Raw genomic sequence first — 26,948 nt, forward strand, 5'->3', positions numbered from 1 at the left:
TACATATCACATTTTGTCTTTACCACCCAGAGTCAGTTCTTCTTCCCACCCTATTCTTTTTTCATTTCCCTCCATTGTGACTGTAATTTCTTGGTCTCCTTGGTGTTCTCACCTCTATGACATTTTTTCCCCATCCTCTTCCAATTATTTCTGCTTTTTTCACCATTTTATCCCTCCAAAGGAATCTACATTGCCTCCTTATTTCTAAAGGATCAAAATCAACTTCTGTGCAGCTGATGCCATCAAACAGTCTGGTCTGTGGGGTTAGGAAGATCTAGTTTTGAATCCTGACTTTATTTGTTACAAGCAGTGTATATTCTTACTCAATATGGTAGCTTTAACCTCTCTGAGTCTGCTTCCCCATCTGTAAAATTGGAACAGCTAGTAAAACTTCCCTCATATATTGCTGAGATGGTCAGATGAATTAACGTAAATAAAACATCCAGCATATTACTTGGCAAAATTGCAGTGATTAAGTAAATACTTGTTCATTCCTCAAGCATGTGTTGAGCTTCTATCTATTAGGAAAGAAAAGATCCACCCTTGCCTTTGTGGAGTATATAGACTCAGAGGAACAAATCAGTACTATGATTTAAAAAAAAAAATCATAATGAGATGGAAATTATAGGACTCCCAAACTGGTCTTGTGAGGAATTTCCCAGTATGCTTCCAGCCATTTGCTCAAAGATGTGATAGGTACCTCAGTTGCCTGAATGGCCCTAAGTACTTGAGTTGGCATAGCTTTCTCAACACTGGGGCCTGACAGAGAGTTACACAAGTCTAACAGCATAGTCTCTGAAGAATGCCCCTAGGGGAAAGAGAGGAAAGATTATTTCCATCCCTTTTACCATTTTAATTAAGATACAAACTATGAGTCCATGGTTTTATCTGTTCATAGTCATCTTTTACTGTCTTTATTAGTAGGTACACTGAAAGGATACAAGCTTGTCATAGAAATACAAAATGATAGCATGCATGATTTAAAAACTAAGGATTATAGATGTTACACTTTCTTACTGTGTTTCATATCCCATTTTTAGGAACAGGAACAGATACTTTGGCATACCTTGCTTAAAGATAGATGATAGTCTTGTTGTCATCCCAGGAGCTTCCCATGAGAATGAAAATTCCTTATATGGTGGTGTCATGGGATTTAGGGCCCATGTTACAGATGTTTTGGAGTGTCTTCCAATTAGTTAACAGTTTAAAATATATCAGCTATTTATGTGTCAGCAACTGTCTTCTTTCATCAAGATTGAAATTTCATTGAGAGCAGGATCACATCGTGTGTGTCTGTGGAATCTCCTACAGTAATTAGCATGCAGCCAAGTACATAGCGGACCCTCAACACACATACATACATACTTACTGAGACACTGGTTGTCATGGATAGGTTGGAAATATTCTTGAGTACCATCCTAAGTCTGAACTATCATTTTTGGGAAATAAGGAACACAAAAAAAGGACATGTGATTGATTGGTTAGTTTCTACAGGTGACTTTTCAAAAATGACAAGTACGTGGTAACAACAAAACCAAACAATTTTAAATAATACAATCAGAAGTATGTCTTCTTTTTCTCTTACATTAATACATTTAAATTTCAAAATTACCAATGTCAGACTATAGCTTTCTGACTTTCTACCATGTAAGATGTGAAAGTTGTTATTCTTCATTTCTATCTACTTTTCCTCCCCTGCCTTATGCCAACTTCTGAATTCTATACCATTATTTGATATTGCTCAGTTTATAATATTTACATTCTGTTCTGCATCTGTAGTTATTTCTCCTGTGCTTTGTTTGTTGCTCAATGCTAATCAATAAAAAAAATAGTATTTACAATGTTGTGATTATAATAAATAGAGCACACTATAATTCCTAGTAGTGTGGTTGAACATGTAAGAGAAGGAAAAAAAATGATCCCATGGTACCAAAACTTTGTTTGTTCCAAGGATAATATTTGAAGCTTCAGGGTAAAATGGATTCCATTTTCTTAAATTTCTTTAATTCCTGAAAATTGTGCCATATTTTAGTTTCTTTCATTTTGGACTTAACTTTTCCTGTGAGCTTTTAAATTTTGTTTAAAATTCTAATCTCCTTTGTTCTTTTTGATAGAAGAAACACATTTTTATCATATTGCAATGATTTTTCCAAATTTTTAATTATACTACTTGGTGAATGAAATATGCTTTCTTCTTAAAGTCCTTATTCTCTGTGCTCTCTAATTCTTCTAGGCTGAATTAGAGTTTCTTTTTATTATTCTCCTGGTTCAGCTCACTGTTACTTTAGTCTCGTGTCTTCCTTGGTATTTGATATTTTTTTTCTTTTTACTAGTCTACCTCCCCAAGTCTGCCCCCACCCCCTGAAATGCAGTGCAGGAGGAAAACTGAGTGCTTGCATGTCCAAAATGCCTTAAATCATTCCTCAGAGTTAAGTGATAAATAATTGTGTATATGATCCTGGGTTCAAAATAATTATCTCTCTGAACTCAGGAGACATTGGTACATTGCTGTATTTCATCTCATTTTGCTCATGAGGTATGTGATACAAATTTGGTTCAATTTTTTAGATAATTTTTTTTTATTTAAATGCTTATAGGATCTTTATCTTTTCAACTCTGAAATTCCATCAGAAAATTAAAAGCTCACAGTAAAATCTAAGTCCAAATGTGTCTAGGCATAGCTCTTTTAAAATGCATCCTTTTCAGCATTAAATTATCTGGTACCATCTGGAAACAAGTACCTTTATTCCACTTTAGGAACTTTTCTTCTATTATACCTTTGATTATTTCTTCCCCTGTATTTTTTCTATCTTTGTGGAATTCATGTTAATTATACGTTAGACCTCCTCAATTTATTTTTCTTGTTTATTTAAATACCCTCTCTCATTTGCCATCTGTTTTCCCTCTATTTTCCCCACTCTCTCGATTTTTTTTTTTATGTTAACAATTGAATTTAAAGTTCCAAAAAGTCTTATATCCCCTGATTGATTCTTTTTAATGGCAGCCTGTGTGGCAGCTCAAATTCTATGGAACAGATTGAATTTTGTAGAAAAATTAGAGAAGCAAAGAAAGAGTTAAATTTTATCTCAACTGTCTCTAAGAAACAATACAACCAACCTTGAAAAATGTGTGTGCATGCACAATATATATGTACATAAATAATATATGTGTAGTTTCACTTGTACTTTATTTATACTCTTTTGAAAAATAATATATAGCTAAAGTCTATTCCTGACTAATCGTCAAACCTCGGTGTATACTGTTTGCTAAGCCCTCACTATCCCCCATCATGTATCAGTGTATAGTCCCTGGGGATAGTCAGTGACTGTGCTATTACCGTGTTTCTCTGAAAATAAGACTCAACTCTAAAGCATCTTTTGGAGCAAAACTTAATATAGGACTCGGTCTTATATAAGACCGAGTCTTATGTTATAGTGAAATAAGACCAGATCTTATATTAATTTTTGCTCCAAAAGGCGCATTAAGAGCTGATTGTCCGGGTGGGTCTTATTTTTGGAGAAACATGGTAGTCCCTGTTAGTTCTAACAGTATAAGTTCATCCTATGCAGATGTAAGGTTGACTATCTAATTTCTGGACCTTTGATAATACTTTGCGCATCTTCATACTGTTTACCTATTTTGCTGCTCAGTAACAGGTACTAGAAAGTAAGGCTAGGAGGTGAAACTTAAATTTCATTTTGCGCTGCTCAGCTATCTTTAAAAATAAATGCAGAATCCACAAGGACATAATCTTTTCTGAGAGCTTCAATTCTCTAACTTCAGGGAATGAATGGAAGCCTAGAAACATCAGGTAGACATAGAAAAGAAATGTCCAGTCCTTCAACAAAGTTTGTTCACTGACTTGGAAATATGTCCTGAATCTGATCATTTCCCACCATTCCAGCATTTCCACACCCTTTGAAGCCACCATCACGTGTCACTTCAGTATTGCAATATGCCACTAATACTGGGTCTCCCTGCTTCTCGCTTTGCTGTCCCTCCCCTCATGGTCTTTTACCCAAACCCAGAAATTCAAGTCATCATTTAAAAATTAAGTCAGATCATGCCTTTTCTCTGCTTAAAACCATCGATGGATTCCCATTTAACTCAGAGTGAAAGCCACATCCTTTCCATGGCATACAAGGCCTCAGTGTTCTGGCTAATGTTTACATTTCTGATTCCATTTCTTGCCACTGTTCTCCCTCACTCAGATCTCCATGGCTTTCCTGCTGTCCTGGCAACAAAATGAGCATCTCCTTTCCTCCATGTTTTCTCACTTGCTGTTTGCTCTTTCTGGAACATTCTTTCTTCAGATATCCACATGCATTGCTTTCTTTCTTTCTGATCTCTCCTTGAGTGTTCCGGTTTCAGAGACACATGCCCTAACCATTCTATTTAACAGAACTGCCATTCTTTACCTTCTCTTGTTTTCTTTCAAAAGGTATATTATCACCTGACAGAGTATTTGTTTTTTAATGCAAAAAAAAAAATTATTGTCTGTTACCCCAGTAAATGTGAGATCTGTGAGAACAGGGGCATGGTTGGGGTTGCTGACATACAGCCCCTTCTCAGCACAAAGACAATGGTATATAATTTTATTTTTACTGCTTTCTCTTTAAGGTTACCAATGTTGTTTTCTTTCCTTATTTCTGCCTATCCGAAATTAAAGATAAATAAAATAGCCATTGAGCACCATAGGTATAATTAGTCAGTCTTATCCATATGGCACAGCTGAGACAATATCCCAGGCGTTTCTGGGGCCAAGGAAACATTTGTAGCTAAAATATTATACATATTGGCAACTATAGTCTTTTGTGATGTTATTATAATTGGATAGTATTTCAGTTACATTGTGTGTGTAAAAGACTTTTGTCTTTTAAGACTACTTCAAAATATAAACATGACTGGCAAAACTACTTTAAGTTTTAAACAGTGGTTTATAAATAGACTTTTGGACTATAAGCTTCTGCAAGATGAGCACTGCTTGTGTTCTGCTTCCTTTCAGTTGTGTGCCTACTGATTTTCTTCTAGGCTAGGAGAGAGAAATAGCACCATTTCCAATATCTCAGTAGCTACTATCATGATGAGATAATATCATTCCACTAGTTCCTTAGTTCTGAGTCCGAATGTCCTTGGCACTTATTTCATAGTGAAAAATAGTTACAGGTAGATAATTCTTCATATGTAAGTTTTCCGTTGGTTTTGAAATAACTTCTTTATTCATTTTAAGAGTGGCTAAAATAAATCCATAGTATTTTGAAAGCATTTTTCTTTTGGCTGCTATTATTTTTATTAAAAGCTCAAAATCCAGCAGAATTTGGATTTGATTTGCAAGCTCCATGATTGGAGTTCTATTTCTGTTTTGTTCAAAGTGTTATCCCTGGTGTGTAGCTCAGCATTGAAACATTTTAAGCCCACAATTGATATTTGTTGATTGTAGACCAGAACTTTCAGAGAATTATCATTCTAAAGATTTAGTAGCATAAAAACCCATAATGATAATGCTCTAGTTGGTGCTAGTGAAATGAAGTGAAAATTGATGAGTTTTTTCTTTATTTTCCCCCCAGATATAGAGAACTTTCTGAAATCAGAGAATTGATTTATGAGTTTTAATATCTTTTATTGATATATACAACAAACCATACAACAAGGTTTAAAAAGCCAGTTGTCCCTCATTGATCTTCTGTTCTTTACAAAAATTGGCAGAAAGATGAGAATTTTTTAAAAAAATAAGAGATCAAAAATTTTTTCAAGTAAACCGTATAACTTAGTGAGGTATCTTCCGAAATCCTTAAATTAACTTAGTGAGGTATCTTCCGAAATCCTTAAATTCTATAATGGTGCTACCAACATGCGACTCTTGAGCTAGAACTGCTTCTTGATAAAAGATGCTGGTTCTTGGTTTTTGCTGCCAGGGTTAGTTATATCTTCCCATTTACAGTGGAAAGTACGGTGTGGTACCTGGGATGTTGAAAAAGGTAATGCAACATTCATACCTGGGAATACACCTACAGAAATAGACTAGGCTCTTCCTTCCAGATTGTGTTCATTTTCATATGCTTATCTTTACCTGTTGTGGAGTCTGTTTTCTAATCTTCCCAGGCTTATCTCCTTCACATGTCCATCGCGTGCAATTATCAGACAAGCCAAACCTGATTAGTAGGTATTTGGTATTGCAAAAAAGAACTGTTGACTTTCAATGAGATGTTTGACTTTCCATGTGATGTTGGGCTGCATACTTACTCCACGTTTCCTCATGTATAAAATGAAGGACAAGATAACGTTTTTTGACATTTCACTGAACTTCAAATCCAGCATAATGATATATATATAATACACGACTACTTGCAGCATAGAACAAATGTTAAATGAATATTTGTTTCATTGCACATTGTAAGCGACTTTGTTATTTCCTTTTAAGGAAAAAATACTATTACATTCAAATGCCTGTTTAAACATTTTAGAACTATGAAGGTTAAATTCAGGATTTCTTATAGTTTGTCTTTATACTTTCTGCAATATTTCTTATAGTGTGAGTATATTAGTGGCTTTAAGAGGTGAAAGTTATTAACTCTTTTCCCACCTTAAAAATAGAATCGTTTAGTGAGGGAAAAAGTATTCAGCAGAACTGTTCTAATAGATGATATATTTTTGGTACTAAAATTGATAGGGGCAATTAAGTTTTTTTTTTTTTCTGAGTTGCCTATGCTACTATATTTTTAATGTAATTATGATGTTTTTCTGACAAAGCAGGAGCAAAGTTACTTTGGTCTTATTTCCATAAGCCATACTTTATTTATTCTTTGAAAGATGCAATCTGCCAAAACTCACACAAGAATAATTACATAATCTGAATAGGCCTATATTTATTAAAGAAATTGACTCAATTAATAACCTTCCAAAGCAGAAAGCAACAGGTCCGTATGGGTTCATTGGTGGATTTTACTAAACATTTAAGGAAGAAATTATACCAGTTCTCTACAGTCTCAGAGACTAGAAGCAGAGGGAATACTTCTTAAATTATTATATGAGGTCATTACCCTAATACCAAAATTAGACAAAGATCTTACAGGAAAACTGTACATCAGTATCTCTCATGAACATAGATGCAAAAATCCTCAATAAAATAATCACAAATCGAATCCCACAATGTATAAAAATAATTACATACTGTGGCCAAATGGGATTTGTGCCAGGTATTCAAGGCTGGTTCAACATTCAAAAATCAATTAATGTAATTGATCACCTTAACAGGCTACAGAAGAAACAAACACATCATTTTCTCAATAGATACAGTAAAAGCATTCAAAAAAATCCAACAACATGCATGATAAAAAAAACTCAGGAAACTAGGAATAGAGGGGAACGTCCTCAATTTGATAAAGAATGTCTATAAAAAACCTACAGCTAGATCACAGTTAATGGTAAGAAACTCAACATTTTCCCACTAAAATTAGAACAAAGACAAGAATGTTCCCTTTCACTATTGCTTTTCAACATAGTACTGGAAGTCGAAGCAAGAGATTGGGAAGGAATAAATAAAGCTGTCTTTTTTCCTAGATGACATGATCTTCTATCGAGAAAATCTGAAATAATCAACAAAAACACTCCAGCAACTACTAAGCAATTATAGCTAGTTGCAGGGTACAAGTTAATATATAAAAGTCATTCATTCTCCTATGTACAAGCAATGTCAACTGGAATTTGAAATTCAAAACTCATTACCATTTACATTAGTGTCCCCCAAAATGAGATACTTATGTATATATCTAACAAAATATGTTCAAGATCTGTATGAGGAATACCATAATAATCTGATGCATGATATCAAAGAAGAACTAGGTGGAGTGATAGTCCATGTTCATGGATTGGAAGACTCATTCAAAAGAAAAACTTCTCTGCTAAAGTCAATGTCAAAAGAATGAGAACACAAGCTACAAACTGGGAGAAAATATTTGTAAAAGACAGATATGATAAAATATTGTTATTCAAAATATACAAAGAACTCTTCAAACTCTTAAAACAATAAAAAAATGAACAATATGATTTTAAAAAATGGGCAAAAGACCTAAACAGACATTTCAGCAAAGAAAATGTATAGATAACTACTAGGCATATGAAAAGATGTTCAACATCATATGTCATTTGGGAATTGCAAATTAAAACAACTGAGATTGCACGGCACACTTATTAGAATGGTCAAAATTCAAAACACTGACAACCCTAAGTGATGATGAGGATGGGGAGAAACAAAAACTTCATTCATTGCTGGTGGGAATGCAAATGATTCAGCCACTTTGGAAGATAGTTTGGTGGTTTCTTGCAAAATTAAATTTAACCATGCAATCTAGCAATTGCACTCTTAGTATCTGAAGGAGCTGAAAAGTTATGTCCACACAAAAACCTGCACATGGATGTTTATACCAGCTTTCTTTACAATTGCCAAAACTTGGTAGCCAAAACTGAGATGCCCTTCAGTAGGTGAATGGATAAATAAACTGGTCCATCCAGACAATGGAATATTATTCAGCACTAAAAAGAAATAAGCTAGCAAGCCATGACAATACACGGAGGAACATTAAATGCATATTACTAAGTGAAATAAGCCATTCTGCAAAAGCTACATACTGCTTGATTCCAATTGTATGATATTTTGGAAAAGGAGCGGCTATGACGACAGTAAAATGAGTAGTGGTTTCCAGAGATTAAAAGGTCGGAAGCGGTGAATAGGCAGAGTACAGAGGATTTTTAAGGCAGTGAAAGTATTCTGTAATATATAACAATGGTGGATACATGTCATTTTTACATCTGTCAAAACTCATAGAATGTACACCACCAAGAGTGACCCCTGATGTAAACTATGGACTTTGGGTGACAGTGATATGTCGGTGTAGATTCATCAGCTGTGACAAATGTACCACTCTGGTGGGAGATGCTGACAGTGGGGAAAGTGTGCGTTTGTGTGGACAGAAGTATATGACAGCTCTCTGTACTTTGCTAAATTTTAGAGTGAACCTAAATCTGTTCCCAGAAATAGTTTATTAATTTAAAAAATGTAAAACAACCTGAAAAACCGTTAAATTTGTAGAAAGAAAATACACTAGCCAATAAAAGTATGTCTTCTCTTTCTTAAGTACAGCTATAGTGTTTCAATTTAAGTGTTCTTTTGACACTTGGCTGTCCAACATGAGGTTAAGGAAAATAACCCAATCTCCTTAAATGACCCACAACTTTATTTGCAATGAACAGTTAGTGCCAGGGCTCATAGAAAGGCAGTTGGAGGAGGGGCCAGGGGATTTCCTGAAGGGAGTCAGTCAGCGGGTACAATTCAGTTGGCTTCATTCAGTACCCGTAGTACATCAAAGACTGTAAGCCAAATTCATGTACTCCTACAGACTCCATGCCTTTTCTCAGAGTGTCGAAGATGAAAAAGTCTTGTTTAGTTTTATATGCAGATTTCCCCATCATCATGCCTCCAAAAAATGAAGTGTATATATCCTCTTCATTTCGGAAATGTCTGCTTATGACCGAAATTTATTTTCAGTTAGCTGTTATACTTACACGATTTGTGTCACCTCTGTCCTGCTTTCTGATAAAGCATGACCTCATTCATGGCTCTGGGGATGACCTATATACACTACCCTGGCATAAATCTAGAGTGTTAAGTCTTTTTAGTGGTACTTGAAGGGAAGCGTGACATCCCCCTGTAAGACTATCTACAACGAGATTCTGAACAGCTGCTATGTTCCTAGCGGGACCTGATTAAGTTTATCCCACTTTTAGGTCCTTTAATTTTACTCATCTTTCTCAAAAGCAAAGAGCTTTTTCTAGCATGCAGAGTATCTGGCTTTTAATGGAGCTGAAATAACATGCATATTACTAATGGTTATTCATTTGTTTCCCTTCACTTCTTTTACTGGCTCATTCTTGGAGGGTAGAATAGGTATGCCTTTCTGGTCAGCTGACAATTGATCTTTCTTAGAAATGACACTTTCACATCCCCAAATATAAGGAGTTAAATGCTCCAGGTTTTGTTTAGTTTCTCATCCACTCAGAGACAATGAAGAATCAAAACGTTTCATATTGATTTCCATGGCCTATGAACCCACATTAACTTGGCACCAAGGGCTTTTTTCCCTAGACATCCTCTCTAAAGGCAGAGTCATTGGTTCCTTTTTCTTTTTTTTTTTTTTTCATACTCCACTTTGCTTCAATGATGATTTAAAAATGATGGTTTTATTCTTTCACTATCTAAAAATACTGCCTCAAATTCCAGAACTTCATTCATTAGTGCATAGAGGAAAATACAAATTCTCACATGCCTGCTCTTTTCTGCTCTCATACACACGTATAAAATATATGCATACATGTTCTACAATTATTGAGCTATTTTGTTTTAAAATGTATAGTGTGTTTGTTTTACTAGGGAGCTAAATTATGTTTATTTCAGAGTTTATTTTCTGCAGTCTCTAATATGACCCTCAAAAAAGCTTTCTGAAATATAAATATCCTCTATCATTTACCATTATCACAAAGTATATTGCATATTCTAATTAATATTATCCATCTATCATTCTTTAAGACTCAAATTCTTATATTTATTCCTCCATGTTAAAGTTACTTTCCCTAAGTACCTCCTGTCTTAGTTTAGTATTCATTCCTTGTTTGCCTCTACAAAAATAAGTTTAAAAATAAAGTCTCTGGTTCTGTAAGTTATTCTGATGATGATGCTCATTTATAGTTCAACCTAGAATATTTTAAAGACCTGACAAAAGTTTCTAGTATTCATCCCCCATCTCTAAAATGTGATCTATACGCTCTGTGGTCAAGTCTTATTATTTCCTTTTTTGTACTGTGTGTGTATGTGTCTCTGGTGTGGTTGTGGTTTGTAAACTCTCAATTTAGTTATAATTAATATGTTTTTAGAGGATTTCTTTTTCCTGGAATTTCTTAATGTTTTATACTTTGTTATGTGATGAAAATGTGTGTCAAAGCAGTATAGCACAAATAGTGCTTCTCTCCTTGCATGTACTCTTCTGTTTTAGAAGAACTAGTAGTAGACAACCAACTCTTACTTTGGTTGCTACAACACAGAGGTTGCTAGGTAACTTTAATCCCTTTCAACAAGGGGAGAATCAACAACAACAAATTCCTGTCCTCTTTAGATTTGTATATTTCACCTAGAAGATCTAGTAAATAAAAAATGATTTAAAACAGTTTTTTAAAATGTACAGTTCTATATAGATGACCATCTCCTACATCTCTAACTTGGCATCAAATATTTTAAAAATTATGCTATTTCTTCATCATTATGATATGCTTGTTCATAAGAAATCAAATTTTAACTGGCAATAGTTATACAGCATTTCCAGGAAACAATATATGATAACCCAGTATAATATGAAAATGATAATTTTATGAAAAATATGTCAAAATTTTATTAAAATAGCTATTTAGATTTCTCATTCATTTATATGACTCTAGTCTTAAGTGTGATTGAATTTACAGCTTTTTATACTAAATGTCTTCTTTATTTAGGAAGAAATATATATTTAAGTTCTGAAATTCTGGCCATTACTTGAAGATTTAACTACATATTTTTATTTTTAATTTAAAATTGTCATGAAGTATCCTCTATAATTTTCATGTTTAGTTTTGAAAAGTAAAAAAATCTTTTGTCTTTAGTTTTTTTTTCTCCATCAAATTTTCCCCATAATGTTGCTTTCTACCTACTGCCAAAGTTAATAGTTACATTTTCTCCAGTAACAAGTGGTAGATTTGCAAAGACTGTTGACAATTGCTTACTGCCTCTTTTTAATCCCTTATTTAAGAATCATACAAACAACCAGAACTGAAGTGCAGCAGGTGTACATGAGTGTGGCTATGCTGATGGTTACTGAAATATTTCCAAGGTAGCTGGAGAATTCTGCTGTCCTCAGCCACTGTGGTTCTCTCCTCATGACTCCCTGGACCTCCCCACAATCCTGTGACATAATAATTACACATGGCGTGTTGGTGGCCTCTAAGACCCTCCTCTAACAGTATGACAGCTGTTAATATTTTCATTAGCATTCATGTGTATGGCAAGACAATCATTATTTATTTGCCTTAAACTTGATGTTTACTAAACTGTTTTTAAGAATACCTTATGATAGGATCATCTTAATGACTCTTCCAATTTTGCAAAATGCATAATTTGTTTTTAACAATCCAGGTAAACATAATTCTATAGTTTTCCTGTATGTTCTGAGATCTTTTCAGTGTAATATTCCATTTTAAGGAACAAGATAAAAGTAGAATCTTTGGGAAATATGCGGAGTTTTCCTCTATTTATTGGAAATAAGATTTGATGAAACTTCCTTGTTGAAATTTTTAGAATGCAAAATGTAGACAGTATTATAACTGAAGTAATATTGCTTTGAAAAATAGTAATAAATCAAATGTTGGCAGTTTTATATATGGCATAAAATTTCATTTTACACACCATTTGCCATCTCATCAAGCGTTAGAATTTTTCTCATTGATCCTTTGGAGTTTGTATTGATGTTATTAATGCAATGGCTTTAAACCTTCACTCATGTAGTAGCACATATGACTTACAGCATCGTTGCGTGAAGATACTTTGGGCTGTTGAATAATTTATATGTAATTAATTGATTCAAAATGTATTATTTTACTTCCCATCTGTCTTAAAGAAATGGGAAGGTGGAGTTAATATACACCTAATAATTTTCCTAAAGGGTAGGGAAAATGAACTCATTATTTAAATATCTAGGTTAATGTTACAGATTTCAAGCAGTTTTTTAAAAAGCACTTACAGTCTACCAAGTTATGGATCCTAAATCTAGCTGTTATAAATGGATGTAACTAGCGATTCAATCTGAATGAATGATGGTAGTATCCTCATTGCTCTGCAAAACCCTTTGCATCACTTATAATATGAAATTACCAAATGTAAAAAAATAGAATATACATTATGAAAATTTCTTTGGAATCAATAATGAGCGTTGTGACTATCAGTTACAGTTACATATTACAATTTAAGGATTATTCATTATAAAGTTTTAATATTATATAAATGTATTTAAATTGGGATAATTCTACCAATATAATTTTGCTCATGTTTTTACATTTTATTTATTTGTACAGTACCTCTTTTTCTCATATATATATATATATGATAGTATCTAAGTCACAGAATCATAAATCCTTAACATGGTTTGGAACAGAGATAAAACAATTTAACATTTTATAGACTTCTCTAATCTTCAATTTTTCTTAAGTGATAAAGTCAAGATCATGAAGTTATAGAGTATTAGTGTCAGAATTAGAACCTGAGATGGATTTATAATTTGGTTCTCTCTCCTACCTGCCTATTGCCTATAGGTTTGCTTATAGGTTTGTGAGAGTTCTGGTAGAGAAGTTTCTTCTGAGATTTAGCTCAAAATCTAGCTCCCAGTAGAATTATTGTCCTGCAGTGAACCATATAAGTACAATTGCCAGTACCTAAAGTTCCTTGTGGAGAAAAAGGAAATGACAGATGAACCATTAAAATCAGTGCACACACTTTTCTTTGTCTCTTTCTTCTCCTTTATCCCTTTCCTCTCCATCATTACATGGAATTTTTAGAGAAGATCCCCCAAATGCTTGGATGTTAGGAATAGCAATTCTAGAGAATTGTAGAGAATTATGTTTCCTGTTTTAGTGGATGAAAACTAAACCGTGTCCTCTACTGGCTTTTCAGAGCGAAGATATTGGGCACAACTCCATTGGTTTATAATAGCCCAGGCTCTGGTCAAAGAAGCCAAGTATTAGCAAGTGTCAGAGTGTCATAGAAATATTTGTGTTTCAGGTGCAAGAATTTATATATGCTTTTTCTGCTGGATTTACTCAATGGTTTTTCTTCCAGTGTGGGTTTTCCATCTTGAGTTTTAAAAAAAATACCTATTTCCCCATAACGTTTTGTTTTTTGTTTCTGGAATGTATAAAAGTTGATCTGATAACCTACAAATAATGTCGTGAATCCATATGTGGACCTCTTCATTTCTGTGTCTTGGTTCTTAAATAATTTCTTTTTGCAATGGAAATACCGTGCCAAGCAGTTTATAACTGCTGCCTAACATTTCAGCTTTGTTTGGCAATTTTAGTTCTATAAAGACTGTTGATTAGAAACAATCTTGTTTAGTGTGTATTTGTTTTTATCTTCGTGGAATTTGTTCTGTAAATGCTTACTTAATTTTTCCTTGGAGTCACCCCTTTATGTTAGGAAGTGCAGGGACTAAATACATATGAGGACTTCCTTTAGTTTTCTTCTTAGAACTTTATCTACTGTAGTGATTTTTTTTAAAAAAAAAGCATTAATGGAACAGCAACTGCTGCCAAGTAGCTGACATTCTGAAATAGTACTTCCCTTTGGGAACCATACAGTTGGGATCATTTACTTGCAGAAAGAGGGTGTGTGTGTGAGTGAGAGAGTGAGAGTGAGAGTGAGAGAGAGAGAGAGAGAGAGAGAGAGAGAGAGAGAGAGAGAGGGGGGAGAGAGGAAGAGAGGAGGGGAAGGAAAGAGAAGGGGGAGGAAAACGTTTGTGGGCTTATCCTGCTGAGGTCAGTCACCTGCTGTTTGGTGAACTGCACTCTGACCCCATTTGAACTTGGAGGATGACCATACTTGAGTGGGGAAGCAGCCGAGACAGCATTACAACAGAAGGAAACACCTATTGCTTGGAAGCTTTGAAGAGACAGGGGAGAGGAAGGACTAGATCCAGCAGGATAAGTCCCCTGTTTGTAATGGAAGTATTTAATGACTTTGGATCGTTGATGGATCCATGCAAGGACAATGTATTGAAGGCCGCAAAGATTTCTATACATGATGCATAGCTTGTATCGATACATACATGTTTATAGATGGAGTGACTGATTAGTAGAGAAAAGTCGTGTTTATTTTTTGAGAGAAAACACTTGCTTCTAGGGTTTGAAATATAGAATAACTTACCTTTCACCTAAACAAAGTGTTTTCTTCACTGAATCTCCTACAAGCCAGTGGAGGCTGTGAGTCACCGTGGATAAGAACACAGGCTCTGGAAGCCTGCCACCTACCAAGTGTGTGCAGAGACGTGACCGACAGTATTTTGAAGATTACATGACTAAGACACATTCAATAAATCTTACCTATGTTTATTTTTATTATTTTAAAATCTACATCCTGCAAAAGACTGCAGAAAGTAGATATTATCATGTTAAAACAGTGAATGGTTGATGAAGACAAAATATGCCAGAATATTTTAGGAAATATTTTAGTACAATTTAGGAAAACAAAGAAAAACCTGTCTTGGAACCACATTATCCTCTGAAAGACTGAAGTTTTGATGGTGAAGTTTGTTTTATTCAATTACAAATGCAGATATGTGTGTGGGAGTAAGAATGTTTAAATATAGGCTTCCGTTCGTATATCGATCCCTCCTTCCCTCCCTCCCTCCCTCTCTCTTCCCTCCCTCTCTGGCTCTTAACCTGTCTTCAGTAATTACCCTTCATGTTTATTCTGTTTTTTCTCCTAAGTGATTTTTTTTCTTATAATCTAAGTATATCAGGTCAGAGGGAAAACTCAATGTGTAAGTTGACTGACAGCATTTTTCATCTTCTTTGAGACTATTTCCCCTAGCATCCTAAATAGAATCATTAAGCTTCTCTTTCAAAACAGCAGGTACCCAAGCATGTGAGTCATCACTGTATCAATTCCTGAATGTTATCACACTGGACACTTTCCAAAACTGAACAAAGCCAGGCTTGTTGACCACTGAGGAACTGTGTTCTAACAAGAGACCGGTGGTCTGTTACAGGTGTATGTTCTATTTGCTGAGATGGCCTCTTTGTATAAGGGGGTTGTTTGAGACATAGAAAACTGGAATTCCACGTTTCTCCTTGATCATTTGCCAGCTTGGTTCCCAGCCAACCAGATAACTGCTTGTAGTGACACGCATTCCTCTAGGACTCCCGATCCTGTGCCAGCCCTTAGAGGGCAGTCTCACTAAGCTGCTCACACCATTCTGAGCCAAGGGTACTGCTGTCCCGAGTGTCTCAATTGTGTGGATAAGAACCTAACACCAACTCAAGGGACCGAATAGCTGAAGTTCCAATAAAGCGCTGAGTGTAAAGAACGTTCGTTTTACTATTTAAGCTGTTTTACTATTCTAAACAGAAAACAAGAAGGCAAGTGTATGGTTCTGTTGCTCCACCTTCCTCAATGTTTATGGTCCATAAGTTGCTAAATCCAGCCTGAGGAATCTAAGCATATACAGACAATGACCTTCTTCTAGTCTTACCAAAGCTTCTTTGACCCTTTCTAAAAACAGGAGATATTTCAGTGTCTCCAAACCCGACCTCCTGAACTTTACCTGCCTGATAATTATTTATTTGGAATGTATAGCTTCCTCAAATATATCACATCAATAATTTATTTTGTCATTTCAGATTCCTTTCTAGAATTACCTGTTTCTCTGATTAATACATCATTCTTCCAAGCTACCAAACTCAAAGCTCTATTACAAATTGAGTCTTTTTTTCTCCCTACATCTAGAATGTTACTAAAATGCACTCATTTCTCAATCAGTAATGTTTCCCTGCTTGATTATTTTATTTCATTTCCTCTGCCACCCTTTCATTCTGACTCATCACTTTATATCTGAACTACTACAATAAGCCAATATCTTGCATGTAAGAAGTCATAACACCTAAATCTTCACACCCACTAGGATGGCTATAATGAAAAAGACAGAATATTAAGTGTTGGTGAGGATGTGGAAAAATTAGTGCACTCATACATTACTGATGGGAATGTAAAATAGTACAGCTATTTTGCAAAATAGTTTGGCAATTCCTCAAAAGGAGAAACAGAATTACCATATGACCCAGCAAGTCTAGGAATTCCAGCCCCAAGAGAATTGAAAACATATGCTCACACCAAAACGTATAAGTAATGAACACTGCGTTCAAAGCATCATTAGTGAGAAGAGCGTAAAGGTGGAAGCAACTGAAGTGTCCATCAGCAAATGAATGGATAAACAAAATGTCGTATACTCTCTTAATAGAATACTGTTCAACCTTAAAAAGGAAGGAAATTATGATACATGCTAGAACAGGTATGAGTATTGAAGACATGCTGAATAAAGTAGCCGATCACAAAAGGGCACATATTGGATGATTCTGCCTGTATGAGGTACATACAATAGTCCAATTTATAGAAAAAGTAGAATTGTGTTCACCAGGTGGAGGGGAAAATGGCAACTTATTGTTTAATGGAATTTCAGTTTGAGAAGATGAAAAATTTCTGGAGATAGATGGTGGTGATGGTTGCACAACAGTGTGAATGTACTTAATGCCATAGCACTGTATACTTAAAATATGGTTAGAATGGTAAATTTTATGTCATGTATATTTTACCACAATAAAAAATATTTATAAATGATTGTTCATGGCTGCATTATTTGTAATAGCCAAAAAGTAGAAGTCACTCAAATATTCATCATAAAGTGTGATATAGCTATATAGTGGAATGTTACTCAGCCATATAAATGAAGAACTAATACACATTAAAATGTAAATGAACCTTGAAAATATTACATTAAGTAAAAGAAACCAGACACAAAAAGACAAATTTTACACGATTGATTTGAAATACCCAGAATAGGCAAGACCGTAGTAACAGAAAGTCAGTTAGCTGGAGGAGGTGATGAATGAGAACTGTCCCCTGATGGGTGCTGGATTTATTTGGGGGAGTGATGAAGTTGTTCTGGATTGAGATAGTGGTGATAATGGCACACCTTTTTGAATATACTAAAAACGACTGAATGGTATATTTCAAACGGATGAATTTTATGGTATGTGAATCATATATCAATTTTTTTTAAAACCTAATTCTTGACACGTGACTTACATGATGTCATGTTTCTAAAGAAACCACATGCTGCAGTCTCAACTTACTATTTCTAGCCATATAACTTTGAGAAAATTAAGTGATCTCTCTTCTTACTCTGTAAAATAGGGGTAAAAATAACTGCATTACCAGCTGTTTGTGTTAAATGAGGTAACATATGTAGTGCATTCAGCATAGTGTCTGGCATTTACTAAGACCACAGTAAATTTACTAAGACCCCTTGGGATGCCAGCCTTCAACAGCTTCTAATACTATTCCAGATACTATTTCCAGGTATTCAAGAAAATGGCCCAACTCCGTTAGCCATTTGACCAATAGTCTTTATGTTTTGGCTCAAATCTGCCTCTCCAAATTCTTCCAGTGTTCCTTTATAGAAATGCTTTAGTCAGAATGGGCTTTTTAGTCCCCCTTAGTTTGCTGTATATATTCTTGCAGCTCTGTCTGCCTGAAAACAATGCTCTCTTCCTGTTACTGTCTCTTTCTCTGAATTTCACCCTGCTCTTAGAACTCAGCAGACTTTCCTCATGCATTAAACTTTCTCCTTTATTTCATGGATGGTTATCTCTCCTTTTTGTAGCACCCCAGATTTTCACTACATCTTGGACCAAATGAAGCCTTTCTTTGGTTATATTTTTAAAGTATGTTTCTTATCAGGTGATCTTTTTAAAGTACCTGTCCAATCTCTTTAGCTAAATTAAAGCCTCTGAGAACAGGGGCCACATGTTAGTTGTAATGCTTTACCTTTTGCATAGCACTTAGCACATTCCCTTGATATGGTACATACAGCATTCTGAATAAGTGTTTGTTATTTATGAATTAAATTAGTGCTACACCTCAACAACTACAAGAGCTTAAATTAATGATTCTCAATCCTGGCTGCACCTTAGAATCACCTGAGGAATAAAGCTTCATGTTAGCTCAACAAATCAGAGTCTCTGAGCAGAGGCCTCGGCTTCACACACACGTGATAGATACTATTACAACAAAGGCTGAGAGCCATCAGCATCACCAGATGAAGGAATTAAGCCAGTGGGTCCCAAACCGGAATGATTCTCACAATCCAGAGGTGAAGAGCACCAATGCAGGCAGAGACGCTCTGGGCATTGCAAAGGGCTCTACAAATACTAGACAATGCATTTGTGAGTTTCACTGCTTTGAGGAAGAGGCTTGAACCCTAATTTTTTTTTTTTAATAGTCAACGGTGTAGTGGAAATAGCCATTTACAAGCATCTTAAGCCTTTTAAACTCTGCCTTCATGCCAGATGTACATGCCTTGTTCTTTTCTGCTAACTTAAAAACATTCAAACTCTGTGTCTTTCCCAGGCTGGCCAACATTCAGCAGCAGACCCTCTCACGATCGTTCACTCGCCCTTGCTCCTTGAGTTACGCTTGGAAGCAGGAGATGGGCTCAGCAGCAGCCAGCAGGCCGTGATCCAGGAGGAGCAGTGAGGGACAGAGCTGCTGGTAAGACCATGGGGACAGCTGGTGCTTGGTTTGCGAGAAGTCTTTTTATTACCAATTTAATGGCCAATGTCTCTTCCAACCTTCAACTCTAATTTATTCCCTACTCTCTCAAATATCTTTATAATCTGTGCTTTGGACACATGGCTTAGATTTTAAGATCCATGAATCCCCTAAAATTATGTGCCAACGTTTATGTGTATACATTTTGTTTTGTAGGGGGGGAAGATTTTCATCAGATTCTTAATGTCTGTGAATTTAAAAAAGAGAGATATGAGTAAGAACCATTCAAATAATGCATAACCATGGAGAAATGTGGTATCTATAACCGCTTGTCACAGTATTTCTCCCGTCCATTTTATCTCACTTACCGCCACTTTGTCTCAATCTTGTTGAGAACCGAAAAAGTGATTTTTCTGGTTATTTGCTGAACTGAAAAGTGAGCACCTATTGAGCTTAGGCAGCCAAGTTTTATGACAATTTGGCACAACAGAGCTAGTGGAGAAGTAAAGTGTAGAATGACAGAACTCAGAAGAACCTATGTGATTTTTCACATGATTTTCCTGACAAGACAGAGGTACTCACAGAGAGGAAGACACCAAGTCCTTTTTACGTCATGATCTTGTAGTTGATGTTAATAAAAATCAGTTTGTTTTGAATGCCACTGACCTCCTAACGAATGACCCAACGTAAGGGATATTTACCAGATCATTGTTACTTATGTGAATGTATAGAAGTAGGGAACTGATGCATTTTTACCTCCAAATATTCAAGATAAAGACTAGAATGAATTCTGTATATAATTTTGTCGGTAGTATAAGCTAGTGAAACTTATGGAGGACTTATAAGAAAGAAAGTGGAGGTTAGGTAGAGGAAAGGAAGAATGAGTCTATTTTTTCTATTTGTATAATTCCTTTAGCAGGTAATTCAGCTTTGGTTTCCCTGAATCTTGTTTATGCATCCAGCATTACAAATCTTCTGAAAAGCCTGTGTAGCTGTAATCTGTGCTCTCACTCCAGACGCCTGAGGATATAAGTATGCACTCTGCCACTTGATACTTCTTAGAGACTGACCTGGTGCTGAGAAATCCTTTCCAGGGTGTCCTCAGTTAAACTCCCATGATTCCTGGATGTTGCCATTTTCGAGACATGGGCAAGTGTGTCTGCCTAGATTACCTCTCTGCCCTGAGAATTTTAAGTCCCTCTGTAAGGGAAAGAGAACTCAGCACTGTAGTAACTCTCAGAATGAGAATTTTCCCCTTCATGTAAATGTTTTTAGAGTAATCATTGTCACTGAAAATAGACTTCCTCTTTCCCCTCTCATGCTGGAAAATCTTAGGTAATTATGAATAAAGCATTCTTTGCTTTCCCCCTCCTCCCTTAGTGGATGCTTTGCCTCTCACGGTGAGGACGGTGGCTACTCATTCTGTACTTGGCCTTAACATAAGAACCGAGACAAATTTTTTAAATGGAATTTTTATCTCTTTAGTGAACTCATAAGATTTTCTCTTCTTGGAGGTGAAGGGTGGGTAAGTAAGAAAGTGCAAATGTTTAGGGAACAGTGTAAGATAAATTACTAACGAGAAAAGAGGACAGGAAATTAAAGTACTAGCTGTTTGTAAAAAAAGATTTTACAACAACTCCGAGAGGAGTTCTTTCCTCATAATCCAAAAGAAAAAAGAAAAGAAAAATGTTATTTTGCATTTATTTTTTTACAGTTGGATAAGCTCAGTCTAGGACTTTTTTTCAGTTATACATAAGCCTAGGGCTTTTTTTAAGTAACATTTATTAGCTGTGTGTTCTTAGGAAAATTATTTAACCTCTTTAAGCCTTTTTTTATTTGGCAAGAAGGAAAATAGTCATAGTTAACAGTAATGGGATCATATATCATATGGATAATATGTGTATGGCCCGGCACATCGTAAGTTTTCAATTTTATATTAGCATTTGCTTGTTATCAATTACTATTATTAATGTTGCTTTGATTTTTTTAATAGTGAGTTCAATCAAAAAGTATTTCTTGAGCACCTATTAAATACCAAGGACTCTTTAGGAACTGGGATACATTAATGAGCAAAATGGACAAAAGTCACTCTCCTTACTTACTTAACTTAGAATCTAGAGTGGGAGACAAAGAAAACTAAAAAATGTATAGTAGGTTCAATACCAAGAATTGCTAAACTAAAAATTCAAAGTAGAAAAAGGAAATTGAGGGCGTGTTGAGCTAGTAACTAAAGATGGAATAGTCAAGAAAGACCTAATGAGATGAGTAAAAATGTGAAAAAGGAATATAAACATAACCATAGAGTTACATGGGGGAAGAGCAGTCCAGGTAAAGCAGAAAAGCCACAAAGCCCTCCCGCAGTGAAAGGTTTTCCACAGTGAGTCAAAGATAATCAGAGCATCTTATGCAACTTAAACATATGCCACCAATAAACATTTACCCATGTGCCCAAGTAAGTGATATGGAAAAGAACCTTGGAAGTTCAAGGAATGGCAAGGTTTGTCTAGACTAAAACAGTTAGAGGAGAGTTCACAATGGGAAACGGGAAGTTGCAGGTTGTGGCCTCAACCTTAAAGGATAGAAAGAATGCAGATAGTCAGTAAAACGGTACCAACTTTGAATTATAAGATGAATAAGGTCCGAGGATCTAATGTATATCATGGTGACTATAATTAGTAACTCTGTATTTTGTAATTGAAATTGGCTAAGAGAGTGGAACTTAAATGTTTTCACCACCCTCCCCCTGCAAACATGTGAGATGATGAATGTGTTAATTAACTTGGGGGAAATTCTATCACTCTGTGTGTGTGTGTGTGTGTGTGTGTGTGTGTGTGTGTGTGTGTATAATATATATCAAATCATTGTATTGTACACTTTACATATCTTACGTTTTTGTTACTTATACATCAGTGAAGCTGAAAAGAAAACCTCCAACGACAAAGTTCTAATTAAAGTGACTTTTTATACATGTCACAATCACATAGCCTTCACATACTACATGGTAGTTAATGTAGTATATGTATATAATACTGTCTGCCATAAGACCACACACACACACACACACACGAATGACATCCCAGTAGAGAGAGGTGGAGGAGAAATAGCATGAGATGGAGTGAAATAAAGTTGTTGGCTTTGAGGGCAGGCGCCCACCAGGCATCGGGTAAGGCGACTGTGTAGAGTTGGCAAGTAGTGGCAGAGAAGATGGAAAAGCAGGTGAGGCCAAATTTTGTAAAATCTTAAGACCAGGCTAAAGATGATTACGTGCTATCCTACAAATATTGAGGAACAATTGAAGCCGGTAAGTAACAAGGTGAACTTAGGTCTTTCACAATATTATTATTTTGACAAGTTTAGGAGAGTAAGGAGGTGGAGGAAGCAGTTGGAGTGGTTTAGGAGTGAGATTGAGAACATGGATTTTGATAATAGAGATAAGACTGTAAAGGAAGATAGATTTGATATCTTCTAAGGAAAAATCATAAGGATTTAAACACATAGGAGATAAAGGAGAGGAGTCAGTTTCTCTTCAGCTTGTAAAATGACCAATTAAGTGATGGTGTTAAAGGAAATAGGGAAGTTAGGATACCCAGAGATGAAACATGACTTCCCTAAGATCATGCCATTAGCTATTGGCAGAACCTGGACAGAGCTCAGGCCTCCATATTGAGAACTTCCCTCCCCCCACTCTCCGTGCTCTGTAAAAAGGTTAGAGGTTTGTATTTTTCCAGCTGGCTTGTGTAGAACAGAGTTAGGAGGTTTGCATTTGCCCATCAGCACTGTATTGTAGCTATTCTTCTGATTAATGTGGACATTTTTACTCTCTTTCATGAAACAGATCTAACTTGTGTAGAAAGGGTCAAGCAAGCATTGAAAGACTAGAAGAGGGTCATTGCCTGGGTATACTTTGATTCCCCAACCTACTCTTTGTTGACGTTTCCTGATTAAAATAAGTCATCTTTCCATCTCTTCAATAGTTTGAGACAGAATGGTATTTCTATCTGGTACATTTTTTTCGGTTTATCTTTCAGAAAAAAATGGCTTTATCTGAAATTTAAATCACCATCTAGACTTGAAAGTTAAGACTTCAAATGACCCTTTCTTAAACATCAATCTTATAAGCTGAAATCGATGGTCATTGTTCTAACAAATCTGATCAATGTATCATTTGAGTCGTAGGACTTTAAACAAGAATAGAGCATAGAGATCATCTAATGCAGCACTCTTCAAACCATACTCTTCAAACTGTCCTACTACCCATCTGTTTGTTATTAAATGTCTCTTTATTTTAATAAAACGGAATTATCTAGAAAGTGAGCGGAAGAGTGTTTAAAGGAGAAAATGTTTCTTTTTCTATTTACAATAGCACTATGATTCTTTCTTTATACATTTCTTTACTCTCTCCATTACACACACCACATTGTGATACAAGTCATGTGTGAAGTGTGTGAAAGCAAAACCTTTGTTCCATGTGGTGTCTTGTGTCTATTTTAAGGCCCAGAATGGTCTCATAGTCTTTATGCCCCGAGAGACTGAATTATGGAAGCTATGACATGCTCATGGGATTCTGCTGAGAACTTTGGCAATTCCTAAATACCCAAAATAGCACTATAGCATTTTGGGTAGTGATGCCTATCCCCATATGACACATGCTTTGAGTTCAGAACGAGTAAGTCATGCTAAAATAGATTGAACCCTATGAAAGTTATTTGCACCATTCTTGTGTTTCAGTTTACACATCAAAAGGTGAAGCATCAGTTGCCTCCATTGATCTCATAGGATATTTTAAGCAGAAATGAAAGTGTTAGTGAAAGCACTTTGTATTCTGAAAGAAAGTTCCAATGCAAATAAAGGCACTAGAATTGTTTATCCATCTTTACAGAGGTTAATCTGACCTAACCTTTTCCTAAAAATGTGAAATTAGTGTGTTATCTTGGCTTTTTTTTTTTATGTTGAGAAGATTAGGAGCACAAGCAGTGGGATTCTGCAAGAATCTGTGAAGTTATAGTTAATGTAGTATATGTGTATAATACTTTTGTATTTCTCCAACCAAGGCACGTGTGGTCCTTGAACCTTGGGGTGGGGAGCTTGGAGGGACTTTACAAAAAACAACTTTGGCCGTTTTCTCAAGATCTGGAATCTCCATCCACACCCGCATGTGTTCACACACACGTGCACAGAGGCACACAGAACATTCTCCCACACAGCTTATTCCCTGCTCTGTGGAGACTATTGAACTTGTTGAGTACGAACTTCTACCTTCCTTTCCCTCCCATTCCCCAAATCTAGCTTATCTATACATTACTCATTCATACCACTTTTAGGAATTTCCTTTTTTTCCATGAATTAATCATGTCCTTATTGTTCTCTCTCTTCTAGTCTTCCTTTTTTTTTTTGCTGGTCAATTTAATGTGCCCCTGTGTGCTCATTCTTAATGCAAATCGAACCATGTACACACCTTCTTAACACTCTTTGTTGGATACCCATTTTCAAACTTTGTTAAAGCAGTAGGAGCTTCTTCTCCCCACCCCACAAAGTTTTTACAATTACGGTGGAGTTTATTTGATCATTGCAGAGGTGGCTGCCATGTGAGGGCTCATAGGGCCATCCGCGTACCGCTCTTTGCAGCCAGTGTGGCCATGAACAGCTGTGTGACTGTGAAGAACTCAGTTTGAAAAACAACTGGCCTACAGGAAGTAGATCAAATTCTGTGCTCGAAACTGCTGATCTGGCTCCTGATTACTCTTCAACCTCCTTGCCATCGTGTTGTCCCTCAGATTCTGTGATGTAATTATTCCTAGGTCTCAACATATTTCACAGATTGAAGCCTTTGTATTTGCTGTTCCTCTCCTGGAAAATTGCCCTTTTTCTTTAAAGACCCAGCTCAGGTTTCTCATCAGCAAACCCTCATATTTGTGGCACTATTGTTCCTCAACAACACACTTACTGTAGTCATGGGTGCCTGTCTTCTCTGCAAACTCTGAAATCCCTGGGATAAAGGCCGCGTCTTCTCTTCTTATACGTACCATCTACACAGAGTCTGGTTACATAGTAGGCACTTAATCACACTCTTCAAATGAACGAATTCACTTTCTTATCTTTTTCATATCTTTTATTTTTCTTTGTCTTCTCTGGCTCCTTAAAATCGATACAGCACTTGCCCATGGAGGGGGACATGTGGAAGAATTGTGGAGATGGACAATTGGAATTTCAAGTGTCTAGACATGGTAGTCTCATATATATACAAAGTTACATTATTTCAGAGCGTGAACCTCAGTGATGTTCAATTGTAACAAACACCTGTATAAGTAACATTTGATACTTACCATTTTTTTCCCCTAAAATAGTCTACCAAATTAAATTTATTACAGTTGCTATTTTAGGAGACTTTAGGGATGCATTCAGTGTTCTAATTCAAGTAGTATTGATAAACCTAAACGTTTCACTATAGGAAGAGAAATTTGAAAGCTGTTGTAGACATTTGATGTCTGTTGGGTGATAGTTCTGATGAATAAACATACTCAAGACCTTGTTTAGTGAGACATGAATGAAGGAAATGAGGAAATGTTTTGAAAATTCCAGAAAATTTAGTTGATGATAGATTTTTATTATCTAGCAGTTCTTTTGTTCTGTTTTCACTCTCAGGTAAGAGGAGGAAAGTGCTTGGTGTACTTTAGAATGTAGGTTCTTATGGGAGGCCATATGTTTTGTGTTATTGTCCAGGTGCTTTGTGATGTTATAAGGACATAGCTGAGAATGTGTGCAAGTTTGTGGGGCTAAATCAATATGGTGGATCTCTAGAGAGCATTTTAGGGAAGACTTCTGGGATCCAGGTTCCCTAACCGAAACAGTAAAGTGATTATTAAGACCTGTAGCTTTAGAGGAGGGAAAGTAAACTTCCCACATCAAATGCAGAATTGAATACTTGGGCATTTTAAATGTATTTCATGTAGAACAAAAAATATGTTATATTTTGTTATAGATTTATTAAAAGTGTAGAACCAGATGGCCTCAAAAAGATTTTTTTCCCCTTATTCAGTTTCATACATTTTTTTTCTTTTTTTACGATCGGAGAGCAGTTTTATTTATTTGTATAATTTGTATTTGTCATTCCTTTCCCCTTTTTAAAAAGTTCTACTTTCTCAAGGGGGGTGGGGGTACAGTCTTAGACATTTTAACAATTGGAATTACTATGATGACAAGATCTGAGTAAGTTTTAATTATAATAAGGAATACACAACTTCTGTGAGGTCATCCCCAACTCCTTGAGGACAATTTAGCTCCTTTTTTATATTTCCAAAGCATGTTATAATAATCTGCTGGAAAATGAATCACACTCTTTATGTTTTAAGCATCTCTCTTCCTGAGGGACAGGAATCTCGAATCCTTAGTACATACCGGGCACTTAATACATAGTATTAAAATGAATAATGGGCTCCTAAAAGTGTAGACACCATGTAACATCAGGCATACAGTTGGTAAAGTGCTCTCAGTTATTCAGAATAATTTACTCATGGAGGGACCTTTAGTTATTCCTTTTTCTGTGCTCTGTAAAATT

At 35.7% G+C, this 26,948-nt stretch overlaps 1 protein-coding gene across 2 annotated transcripts in view; it reads left to right on the forward strand.

Annotated features, from left to right (window-relative positions):
• The window catches only part of TET2 (tet methylcytosine dioxygenase 2), a 104,486-nt gene that overhangs the window by 14,990 nt on the left and 62,548 nt on the right, over positions 1 to 26,948 (forward strand). For both annotated transcript variants that reach the window (XR_004422992.1, XM_033105810.1), the window contains exon 2: positions 19,253 to 19,393. The gene's annotated coding sequence lies outside the window, so the exon portion shown is untranslated. The remainder of the gene's footprint in view (positions 1 to 19,252; positions 19,394 to 26,948) is intronic.

The sequence above is a fragment of the Rhinolophus ferrumequinum genome, chromosome 5, assembly GCF_004115265.2.
Source record: "Rhinolophus ferrumequinum isolate MPI-CBG mRhiFer1 chromosome 5, mRhiFer1_v1.p, whole genome shotgun sequence".
Taxonomy (NCBI): Eukaryota; Metazoa; Chordata; class Mammalia; order Chiroptera; family Rhinolophidae; genus Rhinolophus; species Rhinolophus ferrumequinum.